The sequence below is a fragment of the Simochromis diagramma genome, unplaced genomic scaffold (assembly GCF_900408965.1).
Source record: "Simochromis diagramma unplaced genomic scaffold, fSimDia1.1 OVJJ01000402.1, whole genome shotgun sequence".
NCBI lineage: Eukaryota > Metazoa > Chordata > Actinopteri > Cichliformes > Cichlidae > Simochromis > Simochromis diagramma.
This window is the reverse complement of record NW_024386972.1, coordinates 6,935,685-6,954,910: the sequence shown is the minus strand read 5'-3', so window position 1 is coordinate 6,954,910 and position 19,226 is coordinate 6,935,685.

Genomic DNA, 19,226 nt, shown 5'->3' with positions numbered 1-19,226 from the left:
CTTTAAATAGATGTTTCTACAGATAAAATTTCACTAATGTTCATTGTACTGGTCTTGTTTGTGGAATTGGCGTGCTTTATAAGAATCTACAGATGATTTTAGAGCATTTTAGAGCATCCAGGTAATAAAGGCATGTGAATCCACAATTCATGTCCAGGTTGTGTAAATGTTGTAAAACTGTATCAGACTTGCAAACAACAGATCCTATGTCACCGGAATATACAAAACTGAATTATATCTAGACAGCCACACATTTCTTTATCATCTTTCAGATGTTCAGATATTTATCAATCAAAGCAGCAAAATATGAATGTGAGGAGAAGAAAACATATTTCAGTGCTCGATCAGGAGACGCAGTTCGATCCCATTTGGCAAAAAGAGAAAGTTGATAACTGTGATCTTCTTGTTGCTTTACCAGTAATCAGTGATCAGACACTGAAAATATTCAAGTTCATTACGTACTGCTGTTCCAATGTCAGCATTCATTTTTATCCATTAAGCTATCAGTGCTTTAAAAAAAATCAAGCATGAAAATTGTGTTTTCCTTGCACTAGAAAAAAGCAAAACAAATACATTTATGTTAAAAGAAAGAATTATTATGTGACAGTGTAGTCTGACCCTAATAGGAACAGTACACATTCGTACATTCAGAGTTGTGAGTAGTGCAACCATGCTGAATGGATGTTAAGGTATGCAATTAGGTTTTGCATCTACAGTGAAGTAGGTAGAACACGGACAATGACATTTCCAGGAATACTTACAGTGTAAACAACTATAGACTGACTGAAGCCAAAATGGTTGACACTGTTATTAGTGACTGACATGTTAATGAGGAGATACTCTCACTATCATATTCCTACATGTAAACAGGAATGTAAAAATAACTGAGCAGATCAGGAAGGAATATATATATATTATGGTATATGGTTGTATGTGTTCTTGACACCTTGAACACTCATTGGTTTTATAAGCAAAAGAAACACACTGTGGAGGTAAGCATCAACGACACAGCTCTCAGTTCTCACTCCTTCTTTATTCGTCTCCAACATCAACTGCGCATATCGCGCCACAAAACACAGGAACACACTTCCTATACACTGGGTGTGAGTGGAGCCCTCTAGTGGTCCACCACACATGCCCCCCCCCGAACACCCAGCAGAACTAGTCCAGGACCCGGGGCTTAAGCAAACGGCCGGAACGGCTGAACTGGGGGGGTGGGGAACTGACAGAGGGCAACCCAGCCTGGGAGCGAGGCTGGCACTGGCGGTCAGAAAAAGCTGCAGACGACTCGGACTCCGTTGATTTTGGGTCGCTCCTGGGGGAAAAAACAGAATCCATCAGCCCGGTGGCAGGTGGGCGGCCGCGGCGAGGGGCCTGGGCCGGGACCACCTGATCCTCTTGCATAACATGTGCAGGCTTAAGTCTGTCAACAGAAACAACTTCCTGCCGACCGCCAAAGTCCAAAACGAAATGTTTGTTGCCTGGTTGAAGAACCCTGTATGGCCCGTCATATGGTGGACGCAGCGGAGTCCTATGGGCATCGTGCCTGACGAAAACGAAATGAGCAGAGTCCAATGAACTCGGAACAAAAGTGTCAGGCAGGCAGTGGTGCACAGGACCAGGAACAGGAAATGAGTCTCTTGGGGGGCGAAAAGGCAACAAAGAGGTATTGAAACATGGGGGAGGGCTCTCAGGTAAGAATTCCCCTGGGACCCGGAGAGGCTGGCCGAGGACCAGTTCAGCCGGGGAAACCCCGAGGTCTTCTTTAACCGCGCTACGCAATCCCAGCAAAACCCACGGAAGACGGTCGACCCAGTCGCCACTTGTCAAGGAAGCACGGAGCGCGGCCTTAAGTGACCGGTGAAACCGTTCGCACATCCCATTATCTTGCGGGTGGTATGCTGTGGTGCGGTGGACCTTGACTCCCAGGCCGGCAGCCACAGCAGACCAAAGCTCGGAAACAAACTGGGGGCCCCTGTCCGAGGTAATGTCAGCAGGGGGGCCGAAACGTGAAACCCACGTTGACAAAAATGCCCTGGCCACCGTCGCCGCTGTCGTGGACGCCAGGGGTACCGCCTCCGGCCACCTGGTTGTACGGTCCACCACAGTCAAAAGGTGCGTGAAACCCTGTGACTGCGGCAAGGGACCAACCAGGTCCACATGAACGTGATCGAAACGCCTACCCGGGACACGGAAAGGTTCGAGGGGTGCCTGTGTGTGCCGGTGGATTTTCGAGCGTTGGCATGGGATACAAACCGCCGCCCATTCTTTCACTGTCTTGCGAAGGCCCGGCCAAACAAACCTGGCGCTGACCAGCTTGACCGAGGCCCGGACGCCGGGATGAGAGAGGGCATGCACCGAGTCAAAAACACGACGACGCCACGAAAGGGGAACCACCGGGTGGGGGCGGCCGGTGGAAACGTCGCAAAGAAGGTGCGGACCGCGGTCCCACACCGGGGTGTCCTCCAGCACGAGGCCCGTTTTTGTTGACTGAAGGGCAAGGACGTCCGGGTCAGCACGTTGCTCGGCTGTCATGGCAGCGTAGTCGATGCCGACATACACCGGAGAAACCAACACACGTGAGAGACAGTCAGCGACGTGATTGGACTTACCAGCCACATGCTGAATGTCTGTGGTAAACTCAGAAATGGCCGCCAACTGGCGCTGCTGGCGTGCGCTCCATGGGTCAGAGACCTTGGACATCGCGAACATCAAAGGTTTGTGGTCAACGTACGCAGTAAAGTTGCGACCCTCGAGGAAAAAACGAAAATGTCGTGTCGCGAGGTGCAGGGCCAGCAACTCCCTGTCAAAAACACTGTACTTGCGTTCAGCATCCCGGAGCGTACGACTGAAAAAGGCGAGCGGTTGCCAGAGACCTGAAACCCGCTGTTCCAACACTCCACCCACTGCCACGTCCGAGGCGTCGGTGGTCAACGCGATCTCCGCCGACGGAAGCGGGTGGGCCAGCAGGGCGGCGTCAGCCAGCGCAGACTTGGCTGCGGAAAACGCACGGATGCGTTCAGGCAGCCAGTCAACCGGATCTTTGGCTGTTTTACCTTTTAAGGCAGCATAGAGTGGCTGTAGCAGGTGGGCAGCTCTGGGGAGAAAGCGGTTGTAAAAATTTATCATCCCCAAGAACTCCTGCAACGCTTTAACCGACGTGGGACGCGGGAAAGCCGAAACGGCCTGGACTCTGTCGGGCAACGGAACCACACCTTCAGCGGAAATGCGGTGCCCGAGGAAATCCAGAACAGGCAACCCAAACTGGCACTTGGAAGGGTTGATGATCAGGCCGTGCGCTGCCAAACGCTGGAAAACCTGGCGCAGATGGGACTTGTGCTGGCTCGCTGAGCAGCTGGCCACCAATATATCGTCCAGATAAACAAAAACGAACGGCAGCCCACGCAAAACGGAGTCCATCAGCCGCTGAAAGGTCTGGGCGGCACCTTTCAGGCCAAACGGCATGCGCAAAAACTCGAACAAGCCGAAGGGGGTAATGACAGCGGTTTTAGGAACGTCTTCGGGGCGCACGGGAACCTGGTGATACCCCCGCACCAAGTCAATTTTAGAAAAAATCGACGTTCCGGCGAGATTGGCAGAAAAATCCTGAATGTGGGGGATGGGGTAACGGTCATTCTCCGTGGCATTATTCAAACGGCGGAAATCTCCGCATGGCCGCCACCGACCGTCCGATTTGGGCACCATGTGAAGCGGAGAAGCCCATGCACTGTTCGAACGCTGTACAATGCCAAGGCGCTCCATGGCTGCAAACTCTTCCCGAGCGACGGACAGTTTCGCGGGGTTGAGGCGGCGCGCGCGCGCGAACACCGGGGGCCCGACCGTGGGAATATAATGCTCAACCCCATGCTTCGTTACCGTGCTAGAGAAATTAGGGACAGACAGCGATGGAAACTCTAAAAGCAAACGCTGAAAAGCATCCCCGGAGGTCACTACATTAGCCCGAATCAGGGGCTCGGCGGCCCGAGTAAAACAGGGTAGCGAAGAAAACGAGAGAGCATCGATTAAACGTCTGTTAGCAACATCGACAAGTAGTCCATGAGCACACAGGAAATCAGCACCCAAAATAGGTACAGAGCTAGCAGCAACAACAAAGTTCCACTGGAAATCCCGGCCATGAAAACAAACAGTCACCAACCTTTCCCCAAACGTTTTGATGGGAGAGCCGTTAGCTGCAATGAGCTGCGGCCCACAGTTCGCTGCTAGTCCGTTGGCAGCGGTAGGGGGAAGGAGGCTCTTCTGGGAGCCGGAGTCCACGAGAAAACGTCTCCCGGAGCGCGAGTCCTCTATGAAGAGCAGCCTTTCTGTATTGCCAGCGGTCGCGGCTGCTACGGCGCGCTGGCGGGTCCGTTTCCCTGGGCCGTGAAAGCGCAAGGCGGCAGGCAGCGACGCGCTCTGTCGCCAAAACGCTGATGGTAGAAACAGATGCTCTTTCCGCGGTGCCGGCGTGTAGCAATCCCTGCCGTCAGCAAGGGGGCGGATGCTCCGGGGGAGGCAGGTGGAGGCGTGGAAGGTGCCGCCGGCGTGTCCGTAGCCAGGGCGTGAACGTCGAAAGTGCGGCTAGCCAGGAGAATATGATCCGCTTCTTCAGCCAGTGAGCGATAATCCTTCGCAGGCAGAAGCGGAGAGTTCGCGAGGACAGGTCTCGCGGCGGCCGGTAGTTGGCGGAGGAAGAGGTGCACGAAGAGGAAACCACCATCATCCGGCCCGAGCAACGATAGCATGTTCTCCATGAGCTCGAGTGCGGTACCGCCACCCAAGCCTGACAGGTTGAGGAGCTTTTCGGCTCGTTCGGCGTCGGAGAGAGCATAGCGCCGAAGAAGCAGCTCTTTGAGGGCGGCGTATTTCCCTTGGGCGGGTGGGTCCCGGAGGAGCACCATCGCGCGATGGGTGGCCAGTGGGTCGAGCGAGGCCACCACATGGTGATACTTCGTGTCATCAGCCGAGATGCCGCGAAGGGCGAACTGAGCCTCCACGTGTACGAACCATGACGGGGGGTCATGGAGCCAAAAGTCCGGCAGTTTAAGCGCCACAGCGAACGTAGCTGCAACAGGAGGCGGAGGTCCGGCGGCCGCTGATGCATCCATAGCGGAGTGTGCGTTATCTACGGCCCATTGCATGCTCGAGTCAGGGGTCACCAATGTGGAGGTAAGCATCAACGACACAGCTCTCAGTTCTCACTCCTTCTTTATTCGTCTCCAACATCAACTGCGCATATCGCGCCACAAAACACAGGAACACACTTCCTATACACTGGGTGTGAGTGGAGCCCTCTAGTGGTCCACCACAACACAAAATATTTGGCAAAGGAAATATCAATATGAAAACCATCAAAAAAATCAATCAATGGTTTCATTTCAGTGATTACTTCTGCAATATAATGAGTGTGGTTCATAATAGGTCTCTTCTGACTGTCTTTGCTCCATTTCCATTTCTTCAGAAATCATATCACACATGCTGTGTCGGAGATTAAATTCATGACATTAAAACAATGAAGCAATTTCCATGCTTTCATTTTTTTCTCATTAAAAACACTGGAACGCTGGTTGTCATCAGGGATCCAAATAACATAGTCACATGTATTTACACTGATTTGTGTTCATACAGTTATGTGCAGCCTATTTGCACAGTAAAGTGCTATGTATTGGGACATAATGAAAAAAAAGTCACCTGATAATTAAAAACAACCCCACATGAGTGTGTGGTTGTTTTGCCCTTTCCTTTTTGTATTGCTCCACCCCTAGGTCACAAGACTCCTCCCAGTGGGTGTGTTTTAATTAAAGCACTCTCACTAGGAGGGTGGACATTGGTAGGAGCTGATTATTGTCACTATTTCTGGACCACCATAAAACTGGAAGTTGAACCCTTACCCTGTCATCCTTGATTTTTATTCAGTGGGAAGATTGGAGAGCACTGCAGCGACAAATGGTAGGTGGTGTGTGTGTGTGTGTGTGTGTGTGTGTGTGTGTGTGTGTGTGTGAGAGAGAGAGAGAGAGAGAGATAGAGACCATGTGAGAGATATGTGGGTGTATAGATTTCTTTTACAGACAACACCACAGTTCTCCCTCTGGAGACTTGTAATAAAGAAACCTCTTCCTCTTCCACCTCTATGTGATCTAAAGGATGCACTTGACTCAGCTGAAGTGCTTTGTAGGAGTAGGAGTGTAGGATGGATGTGGTTATACTATATCTGAGGATTACGGACTCAGTGGTGTTGCAGAGACTGTTCTTCATGAACTGAAGCACAGTGTTGGGAAGGTTACTTTTAAAATGTATTCCATTACAGAATACAGAATACATGCCCCAAAATGTATTCTGTAACGTATTCCGTTACGTTACTCAATGACAGTAACGTATTCTGAATACTTTGGATTACTTAATATATTACCATGCTTTTTACAACAACGTGCATGTACTATTGCTGTGTGATTTATTACTGTTACTGAAGGTCCGCGACTCCGAACTGTAGTAAAGGGACCTCTGACTAATACGGCGGGGTCCCTGTCGGCTCGTAGCCGAAAAATAGCTTTACTTTGTTGTGTGGGTCAACTTTTCTTGCAAGAGACAGAGAGAGGCGTTGAAAGACTGCTCCAACGGAACTTATTGTTTTCGGAGGAAAACACGAACACGGTGTACAGTCGAGTCTTAATAGCTTACTTACAACTGGGCTCGTCAGGCACTCTTCTTGGCTGAAGTGGTTATTATTATATTTACATGCTTCCAGCTCCCGTTTTTCCTCGATGACAACTCGTACCTTTCCACTCCCCTTTTTCTCCCTCCTCGCGCTCACAGACCCATAACGTGTATGGCAGTCCATTCTCCCTGCAACACGGACTACACTGCCCATGATGCTACATTCTTTAGAGCTATGCTTGTAGCATTCTGCCTGTTAGCTTAGCACAACAACAACAACAACAACAACAACGAAAAGGCGCTTTCTCACCCAGGAAACACACAGTCGCAGAGAGAGAGAGAGCGTCGCCCTGTAACCATGGCAACCGTAACGCTGCCGCCTGGAACAACAGAACGTAGCTGTCAAACAAAACCCAAACAGTCCTGACCCGCGACAAAACGAAACAGGAAAGTACCGCAGTGTAATCCATTTATTTCAACAAAGTAACTGTATTCTAAATACCACCTTTTTAAACGGTAACTGTAACGGAATACAGTTACTCATATTTTGTATTTTAAATACGTAACGGCGGTACATGTATTCCGTTACTCCCCAACACTGCTGAAGCATTACATAAGCCATGTGTGAGGTGTAAAATGCCCTTGTAGATGATAGTGACGCAGCTTCATATGATTGGAAAGTATTGGAGGGGAATGCATGATATTTAATCAGGTCATACTACAAATTGATGTCAGATTGGATACCTATCCAGGGTATAGCCAGCCTCCAGCCCAATGCCCCCCAAGTGTCCCCACCCCCAGATTTAAACCTTAGACAACTTTTAACAATTTAAATAGTTGCCTTGAAGTGGGGTTAGTTATAGACATCAAAAGTTTGGACTAGTCTGTAAATATGTTAATTTTATAGATGAAGCTAGCCACTTTAACATGACAGTCTCATCGGTAATTTTAAATTTGCTGGAAAGATGTGTTAGTTGTGCAAGAAACATACAGAGAAAGGAGAAGTTTATTTATTTATTTTTTACATTTTTAGAACCAGATGACAGGACTGATTATTTCATGCTAATACACAAAGTATCTAGGAAGCAAATAGATTTACAGGAAACATGAGCTACAATGCTTGATGTTGCCAGAAATAAGCAAGCGTGGATATTGTAGCGCAGGAGGTAGAGCATCTACTAGTTGGAAGATTGGTGGTTCGATCCAGGGCTGCTCCATGCTAAATATCCTAACCCCAAGTTGCTTTCTCTTTTGCCTAAATAAGGCAAGTTGTATAAAGCACTTTGATTGCTCAGGTATAGTAGGAAAGTACTATTTATGATCCAGTCCATTTACCATATTTGACACAAGTCATAAAAGATCTACACTTCCAATACACTGTACTTTAAATATATTCATTAGTTAGAATTGGCAGAACATTAGCATTTTGTTTATTACTTGTCAAACATGTACATAGATCAGTAATTGGCGTCAAAATTAATGAAATGAAATATTCCATTATAGGCAGACATTGCTCAAGTTCCTGTCCGAACGAATACAAAGTTTAACTGAGCTTAAAGAAAATCTTTAAAAGAAGTGGAGAAGTTAATTCACCATTTCACTGCATACCAGACAACACAAACAACGTGTTAGACTGTCTTAACTTCACCCATTGTGTAAATATGTTATAAACCTTATTTAAAGGGAGCTAAAAAAAAACAAAAAACAGACTTTAAAGGCAAGCCAGCAGGATTAAAGGTAAATAACACAACATAAATACCTAAGACAGAGATAGAGTAGATAATAAGATGGGAGGGAATACTAGAGAGGCTAGACTAAACTAAAGAAAAGAATCAAATATAAAGAACAACTCTAACACCAACCAAAAACAGAATACAAACTAAAACTAATGACTAAGAAGCTTAAGGACCTGATATTACATTGCAGCTAACATGCAGTATCTGCTAGCTGTTAGTTACATTACAGCTAACCACTGGATTTTCCCTTTTCAGTGCAACTAGTCAAATAACAAGGAGCCAAATACTGCTAGAGACAAAGACAGTCAAAGTGGACAGTATATCCTTGGTTTCTTGCAGCCTGAAACTGATCCCCTTAAACTGATTTTTAGGTTAAGTGTATTTGCTGCAACCAACCAACCGACCGACCTGGTGACATAACATCCCGTGCTGACAGAAGATGGTGCTAAACATCCTTTTAAAACTTTAAGCACTTATTTCTTAAATCCAGCTTCACAGACACTGTTACATCCCTTTCAGTTTTTGAGAGTAGGGCTCCATCCGTAAATTAGTCTTTATATGTGTCGTGTTTCATATCCTCTTTAAGCACTTCTGACTGGTTTTAAAGTAAATTACTGTGAACCATCATCAACCTGCACCTTAATAGAACGGGTTTTATTTGGACCAATGGGAAAGAACAGCAGGGGTGAACACACACTAAAAACAAGTTCATTTTGATCTTAATGACTTTTTGTTCGCTTTTTACTTCAGCCCTAGTAGTTTTCACTGTTCCACAATGAAAACATAGTTCCCAAAAACACAATGAGCGTTGTGATATAAAAAATTAAGAACATCTTATTGATTCTTTTAGCTATTCTAGTCCAGTAGCCAGACTTCACGTCTTTCCTTTTACTGCCAAGCAGATTCATTGTTTTCCCGTTCTCTTCCAGTTCATTTAAGACTTGTTTGAGATTAAGGGATGCCTCCATCAATTTGCTGCTGCTATCCTGTAAAAGTATAGATTTATTTTTTAAGAAGGAAATGAACAAGCTTGCAAATTATATACAGAAATAAATTAAGTATTAATTTACACTTAACCATATCTCTAAGGAAATATATAACTTTATTTGTGGGCAGCTACAGTTTAGATTGGATGGGTTGTTACCAACATCTGCGGAGAATTTCATATCAATAATACCTTTAAAAAAAGATTTACTTAGAAAATTGGTGATGTGTTTAATATTTTACCTGCAGTACATGTATGGTGAAATGACTGCTGGTACTTTTTAAAAACTGGTTTGTTGCCATTGTGACTGGAATAATAGTTTAACTGATATGCAAACACACATTTTAACTTTCATGCAACAGGACAACTTTTTATATGTTTTTTTTTCTTCTTAAAAACGTGTTAATTCTCACCTCTTTGGTCACAGATTCTTTTTCATCAGGCGATGCATCATATACAGGTGCACAGTGACAACATTTCTTCATCCCTGGAATGACATATTAAACACAAAAAGCAACATAATTGAAACCATAACCAGAAATGTAAACTTGCATACATGATAGCTTTTAGATCCAAAAGTAGAATAACTGTTATGATTAAGCTCACCTGTAAAAACAGCATTTTAAGTTTTAAGTAAGGTTTTTCTCTGCTACTCACTTAGGCTTTGGTCACCATCTGTCTTGTTGTTTTGTGTAGCAGAGTCTTTATCAAGCAGATGCATCACTAAAATGCTTTCCAAGAGGCTGAGCAGCATCAGAGTAAAAACCCCAACGCAGTAGAGAGCTGAGGAGAGTAGGTTGTGTTAATGTGATTAACTAATGTGTTCCATCAAATAAACTCGTCTTCTTTACCTATAAGTGGAACCTTGTTTGAAGAGCTCGGCAGAATGTCATTGAGTATAAGCTGCATCACGGTGACAGCAAGCAGGACAGTCACCTTGAAACTGAGCTTCTCACCCCCACTATCTGAGATCAGGAAGGAGACCAAGTCCAGAATTAAGAAGAAGAGGATCGGCAGAATGAAATTGGCAATGTAGAGAACATTGCCAATTTCCTCTACATTGGTAATCTGTGAAATCATGTGTCAAGTGGTTAATCATCCTTCTACTTTGCATTAACTATTAAGGCAGGCACAAAAAGTAAATAAGGAAAAACAAGTGTGCACAGAGAAAAGATGCAAATGCAGAGAACGCTGAGTGAGAAAAATCACCTTCATGCTTATGACACTGACTTTTCTTCTGTCCTCATCACAACTTCAAATTACACTGAGAATGTTTCAGAAAGCCAGAGAAAGTATAGTATAGTATACATGGGTATAGCACCTTTATTTTGAAAATCACCAAATTCTCAATGCCCTATGACTGGCTTCCTGCCCTTCTTCAGCTTCCATAAAAAATAGACCGGATTGTAATTTAAGCCACATGAAGTGAGACTTGCTTTATGTGACACTGCTGAAATGCATTGCGGAGCATCTAGAGGAATTGCAAATATCTTGAATGGATGTAACCAACTCCTGCAGCCACGTTGGCACCAGAACACTTTATTTCCTTCTCTTACAGACTTTCCTTGGCTGCCAGCACCCATTTGGTGCCCCTTGGTATCTCTTGCCTATGCCCCAATGTGCCCCTCTGTAAATAAACCCAACTCTTAGTCTATTTCACCAGTAACCATGATAGAACAACCCGGCCAATCTCCAGGCCCAGCAGACTTGGCAACAGTCCATATCCCCGTCATGGGGCCATGTTAGGTGAGTATGACCAAGTTCTCGGTGCTTTGGTCCAGCAACTAAAGCCAACTTCACAGCAGATTAGTCAAATGGATTTTACCCTGCAGGCCATTCACTCTAAGTTTACTCCCACTTTTTGTTACAATGCTCCTTGTTGGTTGAACTCCCTGCTTGAGCTTTATCAAATGATTTCCCATATGGTTGGTTTTCTTGTGGGACCACTTGTTAGATTAGCCTTGGGCATATTTAACAACTAACCCAACATCTTGAGTTTATTTTGAAAGCTTAACCAGACTAAACCAGGCTATCGTTGCGCCCAAAAGCGATCATCTGTCAAAACGTGATTGCCTGTATTTAATGACTTGTTGGCCTATAATATGTGAAACAAATATCAAATGTATCTCTGATGAATTATATTGATTCTTGAGCTACAAACAACATTCCTGTACTAATGTTTTGGCAGACAATCACGTTTTGGCACAATACCTTGTTTGATCACATCCTCTGTGAGGGAAGAGATTATTTGCCAGCTGTTTGCTCTCCATCTGGGAGAGGTTCAATAACATTAAAATATTTTTGGATTAAAAAAAATCATATAATAATCATTTTATTTGATACTGATCTAGTTGGTTTTGTAGAATTGCTGCAGTATACTATTAGAACACAATTACTTTTCTGACAATATACTTCTTCCCATAATCATTAAAGTAATAATCAGCAATAAATAAACATTTGGTACATTCAGTATCCAGTGCAGTTTTTTTTATCAACAGGGCAAAGATTACTTTGTTGGAGCTTAAGAACGCGGCAACCGAAGTAGGTGTCAGTAATCATAAATGTGGTGAAGAAACCTAGGCATTGAAAACTGCCGGAGAAAAAAAGCTACACAATGGATTACCTTTGTTTTCATGACAAATGAATTAAACTAGAAATATGGTTTGGCTTGATGCTGTGTGGCCAAAGTGGATAAATGTTTTCAAAATACTTACAGTGTAAACAAGCATAGATTGAAATGAGTCCAAATCACTGGTTTGGTTGTTGACTGTAATGTTGAGGAACTCCCATTCATCCTGTGTTTCTATCAAGTCTTTGGACCACCTTGTTATCACTTTATCATTTTCCAGTGTTTTCAAATTTATTTCTCGAGCTGAAGTGGGAAAATGCAGTAATCAGATCAGTAAGGAAGAAAAATATGCCGTGGTATCTGATGATGTCTATTCCTGAGACCAAGAAAAACAAAATCTGTTATGAACTCACGAGTATGTGTCATTGACTTGAAGGAGAGGTTGCAGCTCTGAATGTCAAAGGGGAATTTGTACACATTCATCTTACAGGTGCTTACTACCACATGATCATTCCTAAATGAGACGTTGCCATTTGAATAAATCGTCAGAAAAGGGTTTGTAGTAGCTCTATCCTTCTCTGTCCTGAATGAAAATGAAAAACAAATTTTTACACGAGGTATAGTGCAATTCCATAGCATCTATCATAGACCATGAGAAATGAAATTAAAGCAAAAGCAAGCAGGACATTTTATAAATAATTATTTTTTCTAACAGTCTCCCCCCTCTTTTTTAACACAAAGTGTAGGCACAGTTTTCATATTTTTTCCATGAAATAACAATGTTACATCATCACCATAACTGTTGGTGGGTCTGTGAATGTGAATACATTCCGACCAAGTGACCGAGTCCTTGCGTATTCACGGGGCGATCGTGGCTCAAGAGTTGGGAGTTCGCCTTGTAATCGGAAGGTTGCCGGTTCGAGCCCCGGCTCGGATAGTCTCGGTCACTGTATCCTTGGGCAAGACACTTCACCTACCAGGCCAGAAGGGCCGATGGCGCGATATGGCAGCCTTGCCTCTGTCAGTCTGCCCTATAGGGCAGCTGTGGCTACAACTGTAGGCACACTACAGTTGTAGTGTGCCTACAGGCTACAACTGTAGGCACACTACAACTGTAGGCACACTACAGTTGTAGCCTGTAGGCCTCCACCAGTGTGTGGATGACTGGCTGTGTAAAGTGCCTTGGGGTCCCTAGGGGGGACTAGTAAAAGCGCTATACAAATACAGGCCATTTACCATTTCTCTTTAATAGTTGTTCTTGTGTTTCTTGTTTTTGTTTATCTATTGTGGATAATCTATTTATCTACTGCCCCCCTAGGTGGAGCTCAGAATTTTATGGACAATTGTGTTGATAAACTCATTAGGAAGGCCAGCTCTGTTCTTGGATGCACCCTGGACTCAGTGCAGGTGGTGGGAAACAGAAGGACTCTGGCCAAAATAACATCTCTGATGGATAGAGTCTCCCACCCCATGCATGTAAATGTTGCTGAACTGCAGAGCTCCTTCAGTGACAGACTGCTGCATCCTAGATGCATGAAGGAGCGTTTCCGCAGGTCCTTCCTCCCTGCAGCTGTCAGACTGTACAATCAAAACTGCTCCCAACAAACACAGATGTTTACATCAGTGCTTCTCCTGTTATAACTGCACATTACTTTTTCTCAGCCTATATATACACTAACTTATTGTAAGTTACATGTCTACTTTTTAATGCACAGGTACAATACACAATCTGCACTTTTCTAATTATTCTAAATATTCGTAACTATTTAAACATCTTTCACTATCCTGCTCTGTTTGCACACTATCTGTACGCTAATTTTAACAACTGTACTGTACTCTGCTCTGCTCTGGTAACTATTGTCCATGATGTAAATATGTAAAAATTGCATTTTCTGTCCTATGTCCTGTTCTTTTTGTATATGTGTGTTTTTTTGGGTTTTTTTTGCTGCTGATACAACCAAATTTCCCCTTGTGGGACAATTAAAGGATTATTTTATTCTATTCTCCTATTCTACATCTAAGAGTGTATGGATAGAATATAAATATTAAGCATATTAATATTAAACTTACATTTCTTCGATAATTAAATCTGGCATCCATAACAGTTCAGTAGGAATTGTTATGGATTCAAGTCCACAGAATTCCTTTGGGTTCCAAGAAATGTGCTCATTTTTCCATCTCTACACAAGGTTTTGTAAAAGAGAAGGGAGGGATGGAAGCAAGAAAAATAGATGAAATCCATATTTCAACAATAGCTTGAAATTGTGTATTTCTAATGAAAAACTTACCAAAAATACCCAAATATAAGAAATGAAGAGCTGTTCGGTTTCTTTCTGTGTGCAAAGAAATCAAGGGTGACGCTAGATTAGACTAGGTGCCTGAGTATTCCATATGTGGTCACAGAAATGGTGAAGAGGTCCCAAAAACAGACCCAAATAATTTTTATTCCAGATGGAAATAACAATTCTTTATTTACAGTGGATCTTATATCTTGCCAGCGATGCAATTAGCAAACTGTAGCTAACAAAAGTGCTGTAAAACTAGGGATGGGTACCAGTATCGGTTCTGACATAAACAGTAGTAACCAGACCGAAAAGCAGCGCACATTTTGGTGCTTTATTTCGGTCCTTTTTTTCCTGAGATGTCATGCACTTTGGATTCTAGCCAATCATTTTACCTTTGCAAGGATAGTAGGCGGGCCCAGGTGCGTACGTTCTTTTAGAGCAGAGCTACAGATTAAAAATGCCCAAGGCGAAGCGGTCAAAAGTCTGGCTGTACTTCACAGCAAAACATGCAAACTCAGCAGCCTGCAACAAGTGCTTTAAGATGATACTGTGATACTGTGCAAAGGAGGTAACACCTCGAATCTGACGACGAACGACGAGCACATATACTGCGGGTGTGGTGCCTGTTATCGGACCCGGAGTTATCAACATCCCCCAAGAACCCGAAGAGTAGAGTCCTGGCCCGTAACCCTGCCAGTGTAGCAGAAATGATGACGGATGATGATGGCAGCAGTAGCTGTTCTTCTTTGGGGGAGTAGCTTAATGTTGTTCGTGTGTAATTTACGTTGAGTAGGCTAACCACGTTATTAAATTAATGCATGTAAGGTGAACTAGCAAACACCGTCATAGTTACATGCGGCTGTCTTGTTGTTTTAATGGCAGATACTCCCGTCACCCTGGCCAAAAAGGCTAAAATGACCAAAGAAAAAGTGGAAAACGACTAAACATGAGAGGTTTTTGGACAAAGTTTGTGTTCTCCATTCTTTAAGCACCGTTTAAGCACCGGCAACGTACTGGTTTGGCACTGGTATTGGATAAAACCTAAACGATACCCATCCTTATGTAAAACACAATACCTTTCCTTGTATAAAATACAAATTCAAAATTTGTAGGGCTCTAAAAACATAGCAATGTATATCTCTCATCATTAAACTTCAGAGTGCAAGCAGATGACCAAAACCTGAAGACAACCCACAACAGTATTAACTAATAATAATAACTATAAGTATAGAGCATTAATAATAGCAAATAACTAGAGTAAAGAATTAATGTTTGGCAGAAGGGAATGATGCTTCATGAGCAAAAATAGAAACTACTTACCATATCTAGGATCCCAAAAACTTTCATTAGATGTGATATCTCTGTAACAGTATTGTAGTTTTTCACAGGCCTTGTCAGAGTGTAGTTATCATTGCCTTTGTTCAAGTTTAGAAACTTTACAACATCGTTATAACCACAGTTTCCATTATTGTTCTCTTCTTTTTCTGAAACAGCATCAAGACACTCTGATGATGATATCCATACAATTTAAGTTAAATTAAAATCAAAATGTGTTTATAAAGCACATTTAAAAACAACAACAATGTCGATCAAAGTGCTTCACAAATTAAGAGCAAGAACCAACAGTGAGACAACAGCAACACAAGACAAACATAGAAGCCTGCCAAATGATAATCAACTAACTTGAGTCAAGGCCAAAGTAAATAGATGAGTCTTTAAGCAAGATTTAAAAGACTGAATAGTATCAGAAGTACGAATGGCAACAGGGAGATTATTCCATAGTCTAGGTGTAGCGATAGCAAAGGCACGATCGCCTCTGGCTTTCAGGCTAGACCTGGGTTTCATTGAGAGCATCTGATTAGAGGATCTTAGTGCTTTTTTTGGGTTACACAAATGGAGAAGTCCTGTTAAATAGCTAGGTGCCATACAGTTTAAAATTTTATAAGTGAGTAAAAGAATTTTAAAATCAATACGAAATTTCACAGGAAGCCAATGTAAGTTAGCAAAAACTGGAGTAATATGATCATTCATTCTGGCACCTGGTTGTTCATATCCTCTATGTAACCCAACTGTATATACATAACACTGTTTATTACATATTGCTTTGTAAAACTGGCTTCTATATTCGTACATTTCATATATTTTTTCTCTGTTAATACTGTCCATATGTATGTAGTGCTGCAGACCCCCCGAGCATGTTTGCACTGAGTAGGAGATGCTCTGTCTTTCATTGTACAAGTGTATAGTGACAATAAAGGCATTCTATTCTATCTATTCTAATTGCAAACAGTTAAGAAAATAGTGTGGGAGGCCAAAATAAAATAAAGGGAGGTACAGTAGTCTAGTCTCGAAGTAATGAATGCATGAATCAGCTTCTCAAGGTCCTTAGGGGGGAAGAAATAGCTTGGCTTTAGTAATCAATTTAATCATCACCACTCTGCACATTACCCTTCATTGTTGATAGTCATGTACAACAAAATATGGAAAATTATAAATAGAGTTTATTTTCACAAAATTTAAGTGAATCTTTGACTGAATCTGAAGTTTATTTTCAGATAGTCTGCTTAATGAATCAAAAATAAATTGGCAGAGAAAGCAAATTATTGCACATGTATTTAAAAATAGACCTGTACCTCTGTTAAAGGTCCCGTTGGATATCTGCTGATCAACATCAACAACATCTTGTGGCAATAAACCAGAGGCATTTCCACCTGGAATAAATAAATAGATACTATTGCATATGATGAGTGCATATAACAACTGTATGTATGTAGAATCCCATGAAAAAGTCTTTATTTCCCATCTTATTTCTTAGTTTTTTGCATATTTGTCACACTTACTTGTTTCTGATCAGTAACCTGAATAAATAAGAAATGCATCAAGGGGAAAAAAGGTTCTCTGAACAAACCTGGTCCTATTCCAACAATATCTTACAAACAGTGAAACATGGTGGTGGTAGTGTGACAGTCTGGGGCTGCTTTGCTGCTTTATTTGTCATCATCAATAGAACCATAAATTCTCTTTTCTACCCAAAATGAGAATTTCTAGCCACCAGACTTGGACTGTGAAGTATTTGATCCAACTTCTCTGAATGGCTCAAATAATAAAATGAAGATTTGGAGTTGCATACTGCAAATCCAGACTTAAATCAGACCCCAGTGTGGTTGAATTAAAACAACTCAGCAAAGAAGAGTGAACCAAAATTCCCCCACAGTGATTGCTTGACGCTTGATTGCAATTCTTGCTGCTGAGGGTGGGACAAAGGTAGGTTGTCCATAACTTACACCCCCCCCTCCTGAAATCATCATTTAAAAACTGCATTTTGTAGTTACTCTGGTTATTGTTGTGTAATGTTAATGTTGTATTTGCTTGATGATCTGAAATATATGTGTGTGACAAACAGGTTTCTCATATACATGTATTGTCTTCATGACATATATACTGTTTCTTACTATAGAAAGTACTAAATTAACAATATAAACAATAAATATAATCTAATAATATAATCTAAATAGTCAAAAGAAGTAATGAATACATTTGTAAAACAGAAAAGCTAACTGGCTAGATGATTAATTTAAAATGCATATATTTATAATTCCTGACAACTTCTGAAGTGCTCTTTCTGTACCTATAGTAATGGTGTCATTGGGCATCTGTTGATCATCGTGTAGCTCTACAGTGAAAGCATTTCCACCTGGCAGAAAAGAGTACAAGAACATGTCAGTTTCTTCCCCTTTATTAATGAAATCTGGATGTTTTGTTAAATAGTGATTAAAAACATACACTTCTACTGCATTAAATGTTGTAACATTTGTAATTTTAGAGTTTATAAAATATATAACTTATAGGATGAGGTAAAAAAAAAAAGAAAGTAAACCCTACTCATGGAATATTTCACTTCATCACATTTCTTAATTCTTTATACACAGTGCTACTTCTTGTAGCGAAATCACATGATATAATATTACACAGATAAAGCACAATATGATGCCAGGCCCTCCATAACATTATATATATATATTTCTATACAATTCTAGATGCCCCCACTTACCAAACTCATACTTCTAATAGGGTTTACTATTGTGTTACTGGTGATGAATTTATACCTTGAATTCATTCAAATGTACGCAATTTTTAACTGACCTCCACCAGTGCTAAAGGCAGTGGAAATATTGGCTGCAATATACAATATACCCCATGAATTCTCTTAACTCTAGCCAGACCTGGCTGTTGAACAGGCCAAGGAAGATATAGCTTTACACAGTTATTCTTTTTGGACCTTTATAGTTTGTATTTCACTTAATGATTCATTTAATTTCCATTTGCATTATACAGGGTGGGCCATTTATATGGATACTATGGATATACTATGGATACACCATAGTAAAATGGGAATGATTGGTGATATTAAAGTCCTGTTTGTGGCACATTAGTATATGTGAGGGGGCAAACTCCTCAAGATGGGTGGTGACCATAGTTGCCATTTAGAAGTTTTCAATAGGAAGAGGGCCATGTGACACATCAAACTTATTGGTAATGTCACAAGAAAAACAATGGTGTGCTTGGTTTCAACATAAGTTTATTCTTTCAGGTTTTATGTGCGTTTGAGAGGCAGCTGAATGAAAAGGCAACCTTGATTTAATGGTGATACTCTCCAATGAAGGCTTATATTCTTGTTGCAGTGTTGTCCTGAATGATGTTGTCATTTAGACAAAAGCTCTAAATCAGTGCTGGTATACGGGGAGAAAAAGACAAAGCTGGAGACAAAGAAATTGTAGAGTTTTAAGGTGGTTGTGTAGTTACATGTAGTAACCTATTATGTTATAAACTGGTTGGGTATAACTAGCAAAAGACTTAATCCTGATATAAATGGTGGTTAAGTCATATCTTAAAATTGCTTATAATAGTACTGATCGCATCTTGTAGAGATATACTTTGACAGCTGATTCCACTTTTGGTCTGTACAACTAAATTGTTGAACAAAAAGCACATTTAGAGGG